Source organism: Trichosurus vulpecula, chromosome 2 (genome assembly GCF_011100635.1).
Source record: "Trichosurus vulpecula isolate mTriVul1 chromosome 2, mTriVul1.pri, whole genome shotgun sequence".
NCBI lineage: Eukaryota > Metazoa > Chordata > Mammalia > Diprotodontia > Phalangeridae > Trichosurus > Trichosurus vulpecula.
In genome coordinates, this window is record NC_050574.1 from 272,802,603 (window position 1) to 272,821,310 (window position 18,708).

Sequence of the window (18,708 nt, forward strand, 5' to 3'; positions counted from 1 at the left end):
ACTGCCCTGATATTCTAGAGCCACAGGGCAAAATAGAAATTGAAAGAATCCATCGATCGCCTCCTCAAATAGATCCCAAAAAGAAATCTCCTAGGAATATTGTCGCCAAATTCCAGAGCTGGCAGATGAAGGAGAAAATATTGCAAGCAGCCAGAAAGAAACAATTTGAGTATTGTGGAAACCCAATCAGAATAACCCAAGATCTGGCAGCGTCTACATTAAGAGATCGAAGGGCTTGGAATGCGATATTCCGGAGGTCAATGGAGCTAGGATTAAAACCTAGAATCACCTATCCAGCAAAACTGAGTATCATGTTCCAAGGCAAAATATGGAGTTTCAATAAAATAGAGGACTTTCAAGCTTTCTCAGTGAAAAGACCAGAACTGAATAGAAAATTTGACTTTCAAACACAGGAATCAAGAGAAGCATGAAAAGTTAATCAAGAAACGGAAATTGCAAGGGACTTACTAAAGTTGAACTGTTTTGTTTACATTCCTACATGGAAAGATGATGAGTATGATTCATGAGACCTCAGTATTAGGGTAGTTGAAGGGAATATGCATGTATATATATATATATATATATATATATATATATATATATATATATATATATATATGTTTATGTATATATATAAGTGAATGTGTTGTTATGTATATATCTATGTGTATATGTATGTATGTGTATGTATATGTATATATATGTATATATGTGTTTTTATATATATATATATATATATATGTAAAAGAGAGAGAGCAGACACAGGGTGAGTTGAAGATGAAGGGAAGATATCTAAAAGAAATAAAATGAAATTAAGGGATGAGAGAGTAACTATCTGAGAGAGGGAGATAGGGAGAGATAGAATGGGGTGGATTATCTCGCATAAAGGTGGCAAGAGGAAGCAGTTCTATGGGAGGAGGGGAGAGGGCAGGTGAGGGGGGAATGAGTGAACCTTGCTCTCATCAGATTTGGCCTGAGGGGGAATACAATACATACTCAGTTGGGTATCTTACCCCACAGGAAAGAAGAGGGAGGAAGAAAAAAAAAATAAAAGGCAGGGGGATGATGGAGGGGAGGGCAGATGGGGGTGGAGGTAATCAAAACAAACACTTTGGAAAGGGGACAGGGTCAAGGGAGAAAATTCAATAAAGCGGGATGGGTTGGGAAGGAGCAAAATGTAGTTAGCCTTTCACAACATGAGTATTGTGGAAGGGTTATACATAATAATACATGTGTGGCCTAGGTTGAATTGCTCAACTTCTTAGGGAGGGTGGGTGGGAAGGGAAGAGGGAAGAGAATTTGGAACTCAAAGTTTTAAAATCAGATGTTCAAAAACAAAAAAAGTTTTTGTATGCAACTAAAAAATAAGATACACAGGCAATGGGGCGTAGAAATTTATCTTGCCCTACAAGAAAGGAAGGGAAAAGGGGATGAGAGGGGAGGGGGATGATAGAGGGGAGGGCTGACTGGGGAACAGGGCAACCAGAATATAAGCCATCTTGGAGTGGGGGGGAGGGTAGAAATGGGGAGAAAATTTGTAATTCAAAATGTTGTGAAAATCAATGCTGAAAACCAAATATGTTAAATAAATAAATTGCATTAAAAAAAAATAAAGAAAGGTTCTATGGGACAGGGCAAAGAGAGATGGTGGGGAAGCGTTGCTGTTGTTGAGTCATTTCAGTTATGAATCCCCATGATTCCATCTTGGCAAAGATTCTGGAGTGGTTTACTCTTTCCTTCTCCAGCTCATTTTACGGATGAGGAAACTAAGGCAGAGTTAAGTGACTTGCCCAGGATCACACAGCTAGTAAGTGTCTGAGGCCAGATCTGAGCTCATGTCCTTCTGACTCTAAGAAACACTAGACATGTTCTGGTCATGAAGCCCTGCTATGAATCAAACTTGTCTCATTATGAAGGCTAGAGCTCACTGTGTAGCCATTGGTATAAGTAACACACTAAAGCAGGTCCCCCTACTAGAGGCAGGGCCCTGGCACATGTATCTAATTTGCCTCCTTGCTTGCAAGCCATTTCTCTCGCTTTGAAGTTAAACTTCTGTTTGATTCCTGACTCTTCTCTCTCTAGCCCGCTCTGTTCAGCTCTGGCCATTCAAAGGTTAGAGGCTAGTTCGGTCCAGTTGACAAAGGCCATCAATGATTTGAACGAAGGTATCCATTGCATGGCCATCAAATTGTAGATGAAACAAAGTTGGTAGAGAGAGCTAACATGCTGGGTGACAGAGTCAGAACCCAAAAAGAGTTTAACAGACTAAAACATTGAGATGAATCTAATAAGATGAAATTCAGTAGAGATAACTGTAAAGTCATGCACTTCAGTAAAAAAAAATAAAAATATAACATGGGAGAGGCATGGATACATAGCAATTTCCTGCTCGATCTAATTCAGCAGTCTTACTATGGAAACCAAAAAAGCTAATATGACCTTGGGTTTTATTAGGAGAGACATAACTTCCAGAAACAGGGAAGTGATAGTCCCATTATATTCAACCCTCCTCAGACTTCATTTGGACTATCATGTTCACTTTTGGGCATCATGATTCAGGAAGAACATTGATAAATTGGAAAAGATTCAGAGGAGAGTAACCAATATGGTGCAGGTACTTGAGCCTAAGACATATGAAGTTAGGTTGAAGAAACTAGACATGTTTAAATTACAGGAGAAAATGTTCAAAGGGGCAGAAAATGTGTGTTTGAACATTTGAAGGAGGGATTAGATTTGCTACTTTTGGCTCCCGAGGGCAGAACCAGGAGCTCTGAGTAGAAGAAGCAAAGAGGTATGTTCAAAATGGATGTTAGAGAAAGCTTCCTAACAATCAGAGTTGTCCCAAAGTGGAACTGATTGACTTGAGAAGTCACAGGTACCTCTTCCTTGGTGGTCTTCAAGTGAATACTCCATGATCACTTTTGGGGTATGTTACAGTAGTGATTCCTATCAGTGGTGTGCTGGTAAATGTTTAACAACCAATTCTTGGTGGGGGGGGGGGGGGGCGCGGAATGTAACCATGGCACAGTTTTAACTTTAAACTCCTTATTAATATGTTGTCCATCACTTTCTTAAATCTAGAAAATCAACAAAACAATAAATCAAGTCTTGATTTGTAGCATTTGTCAATTTTCAAGATGTAAATGTTCACACTGAAAAATTTAACAATCAGCTCTTTTGAACTGGTTTGAGTTGGCTCCAGCAAATCCCACATTACCCACCCCCCCATTTTATATTCATTGAGTGATTTTTTTTTTGTGTGCAAGAATAAAACATATTTCTCCCTACTGAATTTTACCTTATTGTATTCAGCCTAATACCCTAAGTTGCCAAGATCCTTTTAGCTCCCAGCTCTGTCTTCTTGTATGTGAGCTATTGTTCCCAGATGTGTCATCTTCAAATTTGATAACTTCCACTGGAGACCTCCTGTCCCACATACATTGTATCATTAACAACTACTCTTTGAGATGGCTAAAGATGGGAATAGTCAACATTGGAGGGATTGTGGAAAGACAGGCAGAATAATGTGTCATTGACAGATCTGTGAATCAGTACATACATCTTGGAAAAAATAGAATTATGCAAATAAAGTGGCTAAAATGTACTTATTCAAAAGATTTCCACCATTTATCATATACCCTGAGAAGATTATTGACAAAAGGAAAGGATCCATATGCACCAAAATATTTATAGCAGCACTTTTAGTAGCAGAGGTACTGGGTACCTCTTAGGTAGCAGAGAACTGGAAACTGGGAACTGGGAACAAAGTAGATGGCTGATAATTCAGGAATGGCTAAACATGGTGAATTTAAGAGAGTATATAAACAAAATTGTTTTAAAAGACCTTTTCATACAAATAAAATCAGATTTAAATAATTGGAGAAATATTATTTTTTCATGGGTAGGCAGGGCCAATATAAGAAAAATGACAATTTTACCCAAAGTAATGTATATATTCAATCAATCTCAATCAAATTACCAAAAATTATTTTACTGAATTAGAAAAAATAATGATAAAATTCATTTAGAAGAACAAAACACCAAGAATATCAAAGGAAATAATGAAAAAAAATGTGAAGGAAGGAGGTTTAGGAGTTTTAAAAAATTACTAGTACCAACTAAGAAATAGAAAGGAAGATCAATGGAGCAGAATAGGCAAACAATCTGCAGCAGCAAATAAACATAATAACCCTGTATTTGACAAATGTAAAGACTTAAGATTTTGGGATAAGAACTCATTATTTGGTAAAAATTGTTGGGAAAACTGGAAAGAAGTATGGCAAAAACTGGGCATAGTCCAGTATGTCATACCATTTACTAAGATGGGTACATCTCCTAGATACAAAGAGAGAGATTACAAGAAAATTAGAACATGGAACATATTACTTATCAGACTAATGGAAAGGTGAACAATTTATGGATAAACAAGAAATAGAGAGCAAAGTTAGGTGTAAAATGGATAATTTTGATTATGTTAAATTAAAACAGGTTTTGTACAAATAAAACAAATGTAGGCAAGAACGGAAGAAGGGTAGAACACTGGGGAAAAATTTTGTAGATGGTTTCTCAGATAAGGGTCTCATATCTAAAAAGAACTTTGTCAAATCTACAAGAATGTGAGCCATTTCCCAATTGATAAAAATGGTGAAAGGATGTGAACAGGCAGTTTTCCAATAAAGAAATCAAAACAATTTATCGTCATATGAAGACATGCTCTATGTCATTATTGATTAGAGAAATGCAAATTAAAACAACCTTGAGATATAATTTTACACCTACCAGATTGGCTAAAATGATTTAAGGAGAAAGCAACAAATATTGGAGGGGATATGGAAAAATTAGGACACTGGTGGATCTGTGAGCTGAGCCAACCATTTTGGAGAGCAATCTGGAATTATGCCCAAAGAATTATTAAACTACCTATACCCTACTAGGGTAATGCCACTATTAGGTCCATTTCCAAAGCTGACTAGGGGAAAAGGAAAAGAATCTATATATTTTTAGAAGCTTATAACAGCTCTCTTTGTGGTGGCAAAGAACTGGAAATTGCAAGGATGCCCATCAATTGGGGAATGGCTGAACAAATTGTCTTATATGATTGTGGTGAAATACTACTGTGCTATAAGAAATGAGCTCAATCCTATATGAGATTGCATCCTGTCTTAGGGAGGGAGAAGAGAAGTGTGGGGGAGAAAATTTAAAACTAAAATTTAAAACTCAAAAGCTTGTAGAAATGAATGTTGTAAACTAAAAATAAACAAATTTTTTTAAAAAGAAATGAGCTCAATGATCCTAGAAAAACATGGAAAGACCTGCACAAAATTATGAAGAGCAGAATGAGCAGAACCAAGAGAATATTATATATAATAACATCAATATTGTTTTAAGAATGACTGAGTGAATAAGTTATTTTGATTATTATAAAAGTATGTATAGAGGAATTTATATATATATATATATATATATACACACATATTTACATATACATACCTATTTGCATCTAATGGTAGCCATCTCTAGAGCAGGGGGAGGAGGGAAGAAAAAAGAAGAAAAAAGAAATTTACATGATAACTTTGTTGCATGTTTAAAAGAAATAGTAAGTTATACACAATAGATTTGCAGTTTCATGTGCAATTCTTTTTTAAAAAAAATTATACTATGTTATAGAAATGCTTGTTTTATTTCATAAATTAAAAAATAAAATGTATTTTAAAAAGAAAAAAATCGAGTATTACCATTCTGTAAGAAATGACAAATTTGATTAATACAGAGAAACATGGAGACTTATGAACTGATGTGAAGTGAAGTATGCAGAACCAGGAGGACAATATATACATCGATAACAATGGAAATGGAAAGAACAACAAAAACACACACAGAGAGACACACGCACACACATACACACACAAAATGAATTTTGTGAAATTTAAAAAAAAAACTCACCAAAAGAAAAGATATGAGAAGATCCCTGATCCTCCACTCCTTTGAAAAAGTAGGGGGCCCACCAATGGGTTTACAAGAGTGGAATATTGCACATGATGTCAACTTTTTTGATATATTGATTGAAATTTGCTGAATTTATTTTTGTTCTTCCTCTTTTAGTTTTTTTTTAAATTCTTTGTTATAAAGGCTATCTCACTGGGATGAAAGAAGAGGAAAGGCAATATAAAAATAAAACTATATCCCTAAAATTATATGTGTACATATATATGTGTGTGTATGCATGTATACATGTTTGTATGTATACATATATATGTATTTACTTTTGACATGCTACATCTATTTCTATATCTATACATATATGTGTATATATATGCACACAAATTATATGTATATGTGTGCTTGTATGTGTATGGATGTATGTATGTGTATGTATACATATATACATATACATATACATACACAGGTGCGCGTGTGTGCACGCTCACACACACACACATACTTCTTGTTTCCCTGATTAGAATGTGAGTAGGGATGGTTTTATTCTTTATACTTGTGTCCTCAGTGCCTAGCACAGGGTCTGGAATGTAACGAGTACTTGATCTGTACTCGTTGGTTGATTGATTGATTGGAAGTGAGCTGGCACTTCTACACCACCAAATTGAAGTAAAACACTGGTAATACATAAGTTTTATTGAATGCTAATGCATAGAAATTAGCAGAACCCAGTTACATTCCTTGAATACTTTTCATGGCTACAAATAGCTCCTTTGGATTATATGGACAAAAGAGCCAAACAAATGATTTCAGGGTACTGAGGCCAGTTATTGGCCTAGTACATTATTTAACCAATCATAAACTAAAAGCCACTTTTCCACATTTGTTCCCTTATTTCTGGGTTTTAAACATTCCTCCATGATATTCCTGTCTAATCCCTTAATCCTCCCTTTGTTCTTCTCTAGAACCAAGTTCACTATGCCCTGTAAAGCATGGGTGCAGGTAGTTGTAAAAATTCAATACAACTTCTGTTCAGCAAAATTTAGCAGCTCTTCCCATAAATGAGTTAAATTACAAAGCCCCAGGAGTGAACACAATAACCTAGTCAAGAGTGCAGGCCAGCCCTAATGATAGCTGTAAGATTATCTCCAATCCTTCCATATGATACTGGAGAATACTTGTTTTGTGGCTATGGAAAGGACCACCTGCAGATCTCAGGGAACTGAGAGCTAATGGCCCTCTGGCTTCATCTCAAAGTGATAATGTGGATAAATGGGACCTGTCAACCTTTAGCATGAAGCTCAGTTAGGCAGTTTCCAGTCCCATAGAGCAGGGGCTTAAAATGCTGCCTAGTAGAATCAGTTAAGGTCATAAGATCATACACTTCAGAATCAGAAGGCATATAAGAAACCATATAATCAAAAAATACTTAGAATTACCAAGCTAGAGCAGAAAGAGATCTCTGAGGTCATCTGGGTCAATCCCTCCATTTACAGAGGAGGAAAGCCAAGACGCCTAAGAATTAAGTGATGTGCTCATAGGTAGTAAGGAGCAGAGCTGGGATTCCGCCCACCTCTTCTGACTCTACATCCAGTTTTCTTCTAGTCCTATTCTTATAAGCTGTCCCCTTGCTTCCTCCCCTCCACCTACTCTGCTATCCAGCAACAGCAGCTTACATGCTGTTCTCTGTGGCGTGCACTCCCTCTCCTGACTCAAGCACTGGCTGTCCTCCATGCTTTTCCCTCCTCATCTCCACCTCCTAACATTGCCGGCTTCCCTCAAGTCTCAGCTAATGTCTCACCTGCTGCAAGAGGCCTTTCCCCAACTTCCTTAACCTTAGTGCCTTCTCTTTGAGATTATTCCACTCCCCAATTCATCGCAAATCTGTCTTACTTGTGTGTTGTTCTTTTCATGTTGTCATCCCCATTAGACTGCGAACTCGTTGACAACAAGGATTATTTTTTAAAATTGTATTTTATTTTCAATTCATGGAACAAAGCATAACACAGTACAATAAAAAGATGATTACATATGAAACGGCAAATCTACCATGTACACCTTGCTATTCCTTCCAAATGTACAACAAAGTTATATAAATTTCTGGTTTTTCCCCTTTTTTTCTTCCCTTTCCTACCCCCTGCCCCAGAGATGGCTACCATTAGACAAAAATAGGTGTGTGTATCTCTTTCTCTCTCTCTCTTTATATATATATATGTGTGTGTGTGTGTGTGTGTGTGTGTGTGTGTATACATACACACATGTATCTATGTATATAGATACACATGTACATACACTTACATGTATATATACACATATATGTATATGTAAATTTATTCTACACATGCTTCTTTTGCTGTTCTTTGTATCCCCAGCATTTAACAGTGTCTAGCACATAGTAGGTGCTTAATAAATGTTTATTGACTGACTGACCACAACACTACCTATACTCTGGGAAGAGAACATTCTGGAGATGCTCTCACCACTGCATAAAAAAACCATTCCCTCTCTAAAAATGGAAAAGAATCTAGATATCTACACCTGACCCTTATTGTCTGACATAACTCAGGTTTTCAAATAAATCTGATCTCATTGGTTGGACATTCCATTCAAAGATCAAACCCCATCCATGCCTATGCAGTCTAAGAGATTCTTGTCCATTTCTTCCTATAAGTAAGCCACAGGGGGTCCACTCAAACTGCTGGAGACCTCTTCACTTTCTCCTGACATCAGGAGGGTATCAGTGTAGTGCTCTGGCTGCACCCTTGTCATCCCTCACCCTCACCATGTGACCATCCCCTTTAATCTTAACATATGCACTTTCCTTTACCTCTATAAATACATATTTCATCTCCATCAGAATGTAAGCCCCGAGAGGGCAGGGACTATTTCCCTTTTACCTTTACATCTCTAGTGCTTAGCACAGTGTATCCACAGTAGCTTCTTAACAAATGTTTGTTGGGCAAGTCACTTAACCTCAATTTCCCTGACTTCCCCCCCAACCGCCTGAAAAAATTTAAAAAACCCAAATGTTTGTTGATTGATGGCATGTCGTTTAAATGTGTGTTGTTTGATCATCCATCTCCCTGAGGCCATCTTTTATTCCTATTTTTCAAAGTTCCTCAGCACGGATATTCTTTTTCTTTTTTTAAATGTTAAAGAAGTGTTATCTTATTAACAGGCCAGTTCGCTTTCTTTTTTCTCCCCACCACACCCTCCCACCTCTCAGAAAAGTGTGCTGTAGAAATGGTCAGTCATTAAGAGAAAGTCTGTACTGTGTGAATCAAACCATTGCTCAACTACATCCACAAACCCATTCTAATCCAGAGACATATTTAGCTTTGATGATTATTGGTGAGATGGGCTGGTTCTTTTCTGTTACTTAAGTTGATTCAGGCCAGGCAGAACATAAACATCATAAGAATTTGTCATTTCAGTGAAATCCATTTCCGATACATTTTGAAAGCTAATCACACTTTATGGCATAAACTAATGATGTGGATAATGTCGACTTTTTATTCCTGTCTTAATGGATAGTTTCAGAACTAAACTCTCTGAGTACCTTCCTGCAGTGCTGCCCTGGGCTGTGATCAGTCACATAACAAGCTGGCAAGCCATTTAGCAGGAACCACAACCCCGTATTATGGAGGTGACATAAAGAAGCTGAAAGGTATAGGGATAGGCCCTCTTGAGGTTGCTGAAGAAAAGTTATAAATGTATTTATGCCTGCTTGAAATCAGCCTGAAATTACATTTGGGCAAAAGTCTAGGCTACTAAATCTTTTCACATTAAACCTTTTGTAGTCAAAGTTTAACATTGGGTAGGGCTGCTAGGTAACATAGTAGATAAGGCTTGGAATCAGGAAGACTGATGTTCATGAGTTCAAATCTGGTCTCAGATACTTACTAGCTGCGTGACCCTGGACAAGTCACTTAGCCCTTTTTGCCTCAGTTTCCTCATCTGTAAAATGAGCCGGAGAAGAAAATGGCAAACCACTGTAGTATCTCTGCCAAGAAAACCTCAAATGGGCTCACAAAGAGTCAGACACAACTGAAGTGACTGAACATGACAACATGATTAAACATCAGTGAACGTCATAGGATTATATAACCAACAGTTAGCATAGTATTTGGCACATAGTAGGTACTTAATAAATGTTTATTGATTGAGATTTAGATCCAGAAGGAATCTCAAAAGTCATCTGGTCCAATGCATTCATTTTTCAGATGAGGAATCTATACCCTGAAGAAGTTAAAGGGCTTGTCTGAGACCATACAGGTAGTAAGCTGGAAAGTCAAACCCATAATCTCTGATTTCAAACCCAGTCTCTATTTTGCCCCAGTAAAAGAGAATTTGAACCCAGGTTTTTCACATGACTGCAAATCCAGCACCATCACTTTTTAGAACTTTCACCAGCCAGGGGCCAAAACAGAAAACGGTACTCAAACTCATTTTCTTTACCTCTTGTTGGCAGAGACAGTAAAATGACTTTTTATCAACTCTGATATTAGTGGTTAAAGATATTTGTGTAGAATTTGTTTTATTGGTATATATTTCAAATTATATTCACTTTCTTTGACCCTTTTAATTTTTTAAAAAATATTTTTTTTATTTTCTAATTTAATTAATTAATTTAATTTTAATTCTAATTTTTTTAATTAACAGAAGTCTATTTTCTCTCCCCTACCCACTAATCCATTGTAGTGAGGATGGGGGGAGAAAAAGAAAAACACATCCCTTATAACAAATATGTATAGTCAAACAAAACAAATTCCCTCAAATAATCAATCAATAAACATTTACTCAATACATATTATATGCTAGCTACTGTGTTAAGTGTTAGGGATACAAAAAGAGGCAAAAGAAGATCATCCCTACACTCAGAACTTACAGTCTAATGGGAGTCTGAGATAACATGTAAACAAATATATGCAAAGCAATCTATATACAGAATCAACGGAAAATCACTAACAGAGGGGAAGTCTTCCTGTAAAAGATGGGATTTTTGTTGAGACTTAAAGGAAGCTAGAGAAGTCAGTAGGTGGAGTTGAGGGAGGAGAGCATTATTGGGGACAATCAGGGAACACGCCTGGAGTGCGTTGTTCACAGAATATTCAGGAGGCCACCAAAGTTAATGAATCAAAATGTATGTGGCAGGAGTCAGGCATAAGAAGACTGATAAGGTAGAGCTTTGAATGCCAGTGATCCTATAGGCAATAGGGAGCCACTGGAGTTTATTGAGTAGCAGGTAACATGGTAAGACTAGGCAAATCACTTTGGTGACTGGATGGTATGTGGGTTGGAGTGGAGAGAGACTTGGGACAGGCAGACCCACCATCAGGCTGTTGCAATAATCTAGGTGTGAGGTAAGGCCCTGCACTGGAGTGATGAGCATTTCAGGGGAAAGCACGGAGCCTATCTGAGAGTTGTTGTAAACATAAAATCGACAGGTTTTGGAAATAGCTTGGATATGGGGGAGAGAGATAATGAGTTGTTCAGGAGAACCACTAAGTTGTGAGCCTGAAGGACTTGGAGGATGATGTTGCCCTCTCTAGTAATAGGGAATTGGGGTGGAGGATGGGGGTGGGAGGTTGGTCAGGGAAAAGATGCAGAGTTCTGATTGGGCCATGTTGAGTTTAAGTTGTTGTTTCAACAATCTGGCTAGCAGCTGTTGTGGGGGTGTAAGATCTACCAACAGCCAGCACCCAGAAAGCTGCCAAAGCACAGCTTCTTTTGATCTACTTAACTAAGGAAAGCACGGTTAAGGGGTTGACAAGCTTACTTTAATTCAGCATACAAATATCATTCACTTAGTTCAGGGGAAAAAGGCAGCACCCCGAACTTCAGAAAAAAATATAAACAAATTACAAACATCGACAGACAGACCTTGTCTGATTCAAATCCCAATACCTAGTTACCAGAGTTTAATAAAGTCTCAGCATCCAGGTTACAAGCTGGAGGGCCCTTAGCTACAGCTGCCTGGAGTCTCCGCATCAACACCATCTCAAGCGAGAGCCCTGCACAAATGGCTCTGTCCTCTCTTCTTATAGGGCTTCAGACGTCATCAAACGTCATCTGAATGACCAGAACTTAGGCTGCTATGATTGGCTCTTGAGTTAGCCCCTCCCCTTAGGACCCTGGGAGGTTCACATCCACATAGGTTAGGTTAACACCTAATAGGGGTTAGAGCCTGGGGCTTAGCACTTAGTAAGACTCAATGAAATACACTGAATTACTCAAAGCAAACAAAAGCCAAACTCTTCAAGGGCACTTGTTGAACTAAGTGCTAAGAACCCATTTTGCTTACCAACACAGTTGTCTACTGGACATCCAGTTTGAAATGTCTGAAAGGCAGTTGGAGATGTTAGCAGAGAAGTTGGGTCAGAATAGGTAAAGTTGAGAATCAGAGATGATAATTAAATCGGTAGGAGCTGATGAGGTCATCAAGGAAAGTAGTATAGAGGGAGGAGAAAAGACTCAGGAAAAAAAACCTGAGAGATCTCTATAGAGTGTGTGATCTGGATGAGGATGCAGCAAAGGAGACAGATTGGGAGCAGTTAGATAGGCAGGAGGAGAACCAGGAGAGAGTGGTATCCCAAAACCTAGAAAGAAGAGAATATCAAGGAGGAGAGAGCTGTTAACAGGAGGAAAAGCTGCAGAGAGGTCAAAGAGAATGAGGATTGACAAAAGGCCATTGGACTTGACAACTATGAGATCATTAATAACTTTGGAGAAAGAAGTTTTGGTGAAATGATAAGATCAAAAGCCAGATTTTAAGAGATAAAGAAGAGAGTGAGGGGAGAGAAGGTGGAGACACCTATTGTAGATGGCCTTTGCAAGGAGTTTAGCTACAAAGGGAAGAAGAGATAAAAGATGATAATTAGTGGGGATGGGAGGATCAAGTGAGGGTTTTTTTTCAAGATGGGGAGACATGGGCATGTTTGTAAGCAGTAGGGAATGCACCAGTAGACAGGGAAAGATTAAAATAAGTGATAGAGTTGGGATGACAAAGGGAGTAAACTGTTGGAGTAGATGGGATGGAAAAGGATCACTTGAACATGTAGAGGGGTTAGTTAGTCTTGTAACTTCATCATGTAGCATAGGGTAAAGGAGGAGATAGTGACAGAAGACATCTGAATGATAAGGGAAGAGGAGAGAAGAAGGAGCTCATGGCAAGTGGCCTTATTTTTGTGGATAAAATATGAGGTATGGATATAAACTGAGATGAGAGGAAGAGAGAGTCATCGGGTGTTTGAGGAGGGATGAAAAGGTTTGGATGAGCTGCTATGGAGAGTGGGATAGTTAGTCGATTAGAGAGGTCTAGTTGGCTTGGCTAGCAGTGGTGAGATCCCAGTTGAGACTGTGTTACATAAATTTGTAGTGGATCTAGTCAGAACTTATACATGGTTTTCTCTACCCAAGTTCAGCAACACATGTGTAGGAACAAATGTAACAAATGGTGGGAGTGGTCTAAGGCTGAGGTTTGGCAGGGAATAATCAGTGATAAATAATTGGGGCAAAGGATTCAAGAGAAGAAGAGAGTGTAGAGTTTAATTGGTTCACAAAGGGCTCAGGATGGGAAAGAGATGAGAGAGTGACCTGGGAGAGAATTAAGGGATCAAGGGATTGGAGATCACAGTGCAAGTAAAGAGTAGGGTTTTGTATGGGAAGACAGAGAGAGAGGTGAAAAGCCAATAGGTTTGATTGGATAAGAGGGTTTTGTGATTCTTGAACTTGAAGGTGATGCATTTGTGGGTGATGGCAAGATCAAGAGTATGAGTATTTTTGTGTACGGCTGAGGTGGAGTGGAGGAGTAAGACATGGAAAGTGAGTAGGTCGAGGAACTGAATGGTTAGGAAGTTTGAGGAAAAGTCGATGTGTATGATGAACTCTCCTAGTATGAGTGCAAGAGATGTAGAGAAGAGCAAAATTGTGAGTCATGTATTGAACTCATTGAGGAGGGAAGGGGAAAGACCTGGAGGTTTGTAGATAACAACTCCTAGGATTTTGATTGGGTAGTATATATCACTAGTATGAACCTGAAAGTAAGAGAGGTTACTGATGGAGGTAGGGGGACATCCTGGAAGTGACAATAAGGAAGTATCCTAACACCCCCACATTGACCAGTGAACCAGGAAGAATGAATGGAGGTGCAGCTAGTATTGGGAAGGGTAGTCAGGGAGGCGATTTCACCTGGGAGGAGCCAGGTTTCAGTAATGGCTAGAAGATGGAAGGAAAGAGAAATGAAAAGCTTAAGAATGAAGGGAATTTGTTGCCTATGGAACAGGCATTTGAAAGGGCACAGTGGAAGGGCTGGATGGTGTTTGGTTGAAACTTTGGGGTGGGAGAATTGAGGGGGATGAGAATAAGGAATCAGACGATAAGGATAGGGAGTGGGGTTTAGAAGATGATCTATAGGGGTTCAGAATCACTGGGATGTATAAGGTATGAGAATGGGATGGTCAGGCATGAGAATGTTCATCATTGAGTGGAGGGGACCACTCTTCCCCATGGAAGCTGGAGACAAGAAGAGTGTGAGATGGGAGGGTCAGACATCCTGATGGGAGGCACTGCTTCACTACTCTTCTTCCTTCCAAAGGGTGGATGTGAGGCAGGAAAAGGGCACAGAAGGATATAGAGGTTAAACATGCATAGCAGGAGAAATAAGACCTGTTTCCCACCCACTTTCTTCTTCCTCAAGGGATAAGCATAGCAGGAGATGGAAGGCTTGAAGCCCAAAGGTAGGTTGCTCTTCTTTACACCCACCAGTTTCTCCACTTCCTATTGGTAAATTGGGCTGGTAGCAAGTGGTAAGACCATGCATTCAACCCAACTATTCAAGGACTGATAGTATATGAAACATTCAAGTAACTTGTTTCTACAAAAAAGGAGCAGGGGTGGGGGTGGAGGGAGTGGGGTGGTGTAGAGCAATTTGCTACAAAGTAACCTTTTACAAATGTGGCGATTATTCATTTGTTCTTGGAACCACAGGGCTGGAGCACTCTCACTCTTGCCTCAGGGACCTATGAAAGAAGCAATATCTTCTAGGCCTCTGTCAAAATGGTGAGGTTAATTTTTCCTGAGGCCCAACGCTACACAAACCAGGATAATTCTTTTCTTTAAGAGATGCTGAAAGCTTTCTTGAGACTTGATTGGCTCCAGAGACTGGTTCAGTCTGTTGATGGGGCTTCCTTGTTGCCTGAGTACAAAGGGTCACAAAGGGCTCTGGCTGCCTCTCTGAGACTTTATCCTGTGGAACAACAAAATGACCCAAACCAGAAAGATGTACACATCTGAATCAACATGGGTTCCTTACTGAGCACACTCTGAGTAAGCTTGTTGAATATCCTTCCCCTACTATGACTAAATAAACCTCCTTCTGATAACTCTTGAATGACCTACAGATGTCTCATTTCATTTCAGTACAAGACTTAACTAGAGGATCACCCTGAATCAGGCACAGACCATGAAAGGGCCCCTCTGCTTTGGACCCACTCATAAGGCAATATATCTCAGTTCTGTAAGAGCCTCTGATGAGAAAGATTAGCCTCCTTTTCTCACATATTTTGCCTCTTTAAACTCCTACCCAAGAGCCCCAGCTAAGATTTACTTAAAGCTAAAATGTGGTTAATGTCTAGGATCTCCTTAAAAGGGGGTTGAGAGAAGAGTAGAAAGGTACCCAATGTGCAGTGTAAATCAGGTGTGGGACAGCTATTTATTTCCTCCACATAAAAGAAATACTTTACAGGAAGACTCAAAAATGTTCATTGGCTAAAACATAAACCAGAAAACAAAACCAGACAAAAACTTTAAACAGGATATAGTAACCTAACTACTACTATATGCTACCAGGAGGTTTAGAGTTAAATCCATCTTTACATAAAGCATTTTGTTGGAAAGCTAAATTAGTATTTCACCTTGGCTGCCCTTTTGCTGTCCAAACAAATCCCTCCAGATCCATGACTTCTGGCAGACTAGACTGGAAGGAGAGTTCTTCACCCTGCTGGTGGTCATTCTCTTGAATACAGAGCCTCACTTTGATACCTAACAGGTCTGACCAAGGGAAACAGGTTTTCCAACCTCACAAGTTTACCTTCAAGACTGGATTCTGTAACCCCAAGATTATAGTTTGATCACCTATTCTTAGGAACAAAAAAACTCAGAAAAGGAAGCTGGGGGTTCAGAGCCTGGACTCAAACTCTCCTAAGCGCACTATATGCTATAGATTCCATGTGCTCACAGTTCACCACTTCTATGACCTTCAAGCCTACCCTTCAATGGATAGGCTTGAATAGTCCAGATTTGTAGACAGGAAGAGAAGAGAGATGCTAAGGGAAGGTGACTCCCTCTTAAAGATCCTTTAACCATTTGCCAGTAAGGGGGTTGCTTTGTCACCCCCAAAGCATCTGAATACTTTAGGACTGAGTAAGCATGTTTGATTGGCTGAAAGCAGCCAGGAAAGCTAAGTGCATGCTCCATGGGATGAGTTCTCTTATAAAGAGAAGATAAATAACACCATTCATTACTACCTTTAAGATATTTACAATCTAACAGGAGTATGTAACATTCCTCCCCCATAAAGAAAAAAATTAAATGATATCGGGGCAAAGGAGGGAAGCAAAGTGAGATAAAATAAGTCTAAGAAGCCAGTGAAGCCAGCTGAGGTGGATTAGAATTGGTTTGGGGATGACATGAGGAAAAGCAGGCACATACCTTGAACATCTGAGCCATAGCTCAGGCAGTAAGGGTTAAGGGAATGGGCTCCTGACAGAGGGCAGGGAGCAAGCCTGAGAAAGTGCAAAGGAGAGCCTGACTCAGCTATTGATTCTCCTTCCACCACCTAACTGGAGGATTCTAGTGGTCCTGTGAAATAATATGAAGAGGAGAAAATAGGCTTTTAATGAAATTGGCCTCCATTAAGAATAGCTCTGCTTGATCATCCTGGCACATATCTGTTAAACCTATGTAATCCATGATAAGATGGGGATTTGTGAGATGGTCCTGATTCAACATGATGTGATGATGGAAAAGTTTCACCCACCTTTGATGACTGAAGGTAGTGGCTCAGATATGCCAAGAATCAATGTAGAAACTCAAGTCTATGTCAATGCCCAGTCTATTGACAGTACTTTGTGTTTGGATTTTGGTATCAGAAGATATCCAAACTATTGACTTCAAAATGACAAAATGCACTAATATATCAAGTAAATGAAGAAACACTTCTTATTTAACAGAGCAACTTGACTCACTGTTTGGAAAAAAAAAAAGACTTCAAAAGTCTTCAAAAAGCTGGAGAAGAGTCAGGTCTCTGTAAACCTAAGATACTCCCCACCCCAGCTGAATAATCTTTTTAAATGAGTATTCATTTAAATGAATAGTTAAATTTTTTAACTTCAAAAATTAACTTTAAATTAATATTCATTTAAATTATTCTCTGAATAATCTTTTTAAATGAGTATTCAAAGTTTGATGATAAGGGTCATTTAGGGGCCATGATACCCAAAATATTTATGTCTACCTTCTACTGTACACAATCCAAGACAGATGGCTGCCAGTGACAGTTGTGGCCATAGCACATACCTAGGTGCATGGCCTGATCATCTTTATTAGTAAGCAAAGGATGAGAGCCCATGTCCAATGGCAACATTGCTGCTTACCATCTCCATATTGCTGAGGACAATGTCAATATTGAAACAGACTTCCCTTCCCTGGATTCCAGTGAGCCCATTCATAAATTTATTCATGTCTTACTCTTATAGCCAAGCAGTCCCTTTTTCTTTAAATAAATGCTACCCCAATTCAAGTGGGCAGCCAGGAAAGACATCTTACAGAAGGCACTGAAATCACAGAGGACTCTCAGAAGGGCTCGGATCTTCAGTGTCACCTGGAAGGGCAGAGTGAACCCAATGTCCCAGGAGGTTTAGAATTGCTCTTTCAAGAGCAAAAGTACTTTGAAATTAGGACTTGTTCAAGAAAACAATTCTAGGGGGGGAAGGGATGACAGAGAAGGAACCTGACACTAACATAGCCACAAACCGAAATATGCTGTCCAGGTGCCATCAAACTCAGCATGATTCATAGACTCAGATCCATGACTGATGTGCGGTTAGAGATCTCTGGAGAGAAGGTGGAGACAGAACCCACCCCAAAGTGAAAGGCCAGCGCTACGGTATGCAGTGAGCAGAAACCCATTTCAATTGAATCTGCCCTGCTGTGTGCCTGTGACCTTGCTGAAGAAAAAAGCCCAAGTCACATAATGTTTACACTTAACCTCTCCAAGCAATCGTGAATACAAACATCTCTGAGTCAGATGCTGCTGCTACCAATAAAATGGTGAGGGTTAACTATGCCCTAGAATCCTGAGTAAGCACTGCCTGGGCTGATTGCTTTCCTCAGAAACAAAGGAAACTAAGGAAGGGCTTTCAAAAGGGGAACAGCCATAATGCCAGGAACAAAAGTACTGATAGACACCCCATCTAGTCAAGCAGCTGCAGTTCCTCATAGATCCAGTAGATGGCAGCAAAAGATGCCCATATGCTCCCTGTTGTTTGTTAGTTTTTCAGTCGTGTCCGACTCTTCGTGACCCCATTTGAGGCTTTCTGGGCAGAGATACTGGAGCGGTTTTGCCATTTCCTTCTTCAGCTCATCTTACAGATGAGGAAACTGAGGCAAGCAGGCTTAATCGACTTGCCCAGGATCACATAGCTAGTAAGTGTCTGAAGCTAGATTTGAACTCAGGTCTTCCTGACTTCAAGCCTGGTGCCCTCTCCATCC

General features: G+C 39.3%; 1 pseudogene; it reads left to right on the top strand.

Moving 5' to 3' along the window:
• Positions 1-18,414, top strand: part of LOC118837008 — a 39,664-nt pseudogene extending 21,250 nt beyond the window's left edge.
• Positions 18,415-18,708: the final 294 nt, after the last annotated feature.